We start from the raw sequence: 2,065 nt of genomic DNA, 5'->3' as shown, positions 1-2,065 counted from the left end.
ATTAGCTGCGACAGATTGTTGACACGTTGGTGTTCGAGCTGTCGTCATATTCCAGACGTTTCATTGGACTGAACTCTGAAATCTGGAGCTGTTGTCAGTGAAGGAGGACAGATGTGGACTTCCTGGTTCTTGGATCTCAGAAAACCTTAAAGAACTTTAAAAAGTGCATCTCAACTACAGCCTGACAGAACAGTTCTGGATCATGATGTCATTCTAGCATCAGCAGATGTACAAACTACAGGAATTCCAGTCAGAAATTGATCCTATTTTCCAGCAAAAATGCATAAATATTCCTTTAAATTCAAACTCTGCTGCTCGGGTTCTCACAAGGACCAAGAAAGTAGACCACATCAGTCCAGTTCTGAGGTCTTTACACTGGTTACCTGTCTGTCAGAGGATAGACTTTAAAGTTCTGTTACTGGTTTATAAAGCTTTGAATGGTTTAGCACCAAAATACATGACTGTATGCTTGTTTTAAATTAAAATCTTTTTACTTTCTTGTAATTTTATTTTAATGATCACATTTTTACTATTTCTTTTGATTGTTTCTTTGAATGTTTTACGTAAAGAACTTTGAATTGTCTCTGGACATGAAATGTGCTACAAATAAAGTTGAATTTCGTAGACATGAGGATGTTCTAGGATCCCAGTCGGATTGATTGCAGGACTACAGACTAAACTAGAGACGTCGTATCAGCTGTGATGTGTCTGAATGCTTTTACTGAAAGAGTTGCTGAAGATACTGAAGCTTTTTGCTGAAAATAGTGACACAATTGACTTTAATTGCTTAAGGAATTTGCTGAAAATTCAAATGTTTTTTTCAAGACATGAAATTTGCTAAAGGACTAGAGATTGCATCAAAGAACGATGAAAGAGCTGAAGTTGGTGTAAATCTCTGGAAAACGTGAAGTAAAATTGGTTCACAATCACTAGATGCCAATTTAGCAAAAACATTTAGTGTGTTACTTAAATATGAGCTAAACTCCAAATTAGCCCAAAAAGCTAAGAAGTAAACTAAACTAGCCAAAAACGTTAGCATGTGGCTAAAATATTAGCTGAACTCGAAATGTTTAATGACTTTAAAAGGTGAAAATATAACCCATGAAAATATTTAGACTTGTTGATAATCTACTTAAAATGTTGAACTTTGAAGACGTTCTCCTTCATTTCCTGAGGAATATTCTGCTGAATATTTCAAAAACGATCAAGTTTATAAATAACCAAAAATACGAGCTGAACGTCGGGATTCAGATTGTTGTGTTTGAGTTCTACCTGCTGAACAACGTCCAGAAAGGAGCCGGAGAATCACTCTGAAGGCTGCTGGACAGTAATGGTGGAGCGGCGTTCGGCGTGCTGCTGCAGGACGTCGCGCTCCATCGTATGTCTGATGTTCGACCACAGACCTTCACCTGTCGACATTTCCTGTTCCAGTAGACACGACTCGAGCGACAGACTCGACTCAAACTAGAACTTGATTTTCTCCTTTAACGAGTGAAGATTGAGAGTTTAAGTCTGAGATGAATGTTTACACTCAGCTGTCATGTTTACTTTATGTCATATTAAAATGACTGAATAAACGATCGTTATGATTAAGAATAAAAGTCGTCTTCATCCTCGTAGATTTGATGGTTACAGTGACACTAAAATAATCCTCAGATGTTCGGATTGATGATGAGTAAAGAAAACATGGAAATAAAACTGTAAACGTTCATCAACAAAGTTTAGAAAGAATCAGCTGTTGCTGGGTCAGAACCGAGTCCATCAGACCTTCTCCAGAACCTGTAGGACCACTGTGGCTGCAGCGCGTTAGCATCAGACCATCATGCTTCCCCCTCCGTGCCTGACAATGAGGAGTTTCAGATTCCTGAAGTTTCTTCCTGAGGATCCAGATGTGTCTGCTGGGGTCAAAGGTCACACACCTGTTTGGTTTGAGCCCATTTCTCTGTCTGACAGGTCCAGAACTTTCTCTCAGATGAGTCCACACCGAACTCTGATTTGGGGAACTCCTTTGTGATTGGTGCACAGCGTCTGACGTCATAACGTTTATTTTATTGTGAAGGAGCTC

The 2,065-nt window shown here is 39.0% G+C and overlaps 1 protein-coding gene across 1 annotated transcript in view; it reads right to left on the bottom strand.

Moving 5' to 3' along the window:
* The window catches only part of celf5a (cugbp, Elav-like family member 5a), a gene marked incomplete in the record, with an annotated part of 128,993 nt that overhangs the window by 126,091 nt on the left and 837 nt on the right, over positions 1-2,065 (bottom strand).

The sequence above is a fragment of the Oryzias melastigma genome, linkage group LG15, assembly GCF_002922805.2.
Source record: "Oryzias melastigma strain HK-1 linkage group LG15, ASM292280v2, whole genome shotgun sequence".
Lineage (NCBI taxonomy): Eukaryota > Metazoa > Chordata > Actinopteri > Beloniformes > Adrianichthyidae > Oryzias > Oryzias melastigma.
The sequence above is the reverse complement of the archived record's forward strand: the minus strand, read 5'-3'. Positions and strand labels throughout refer to the sequence as shown.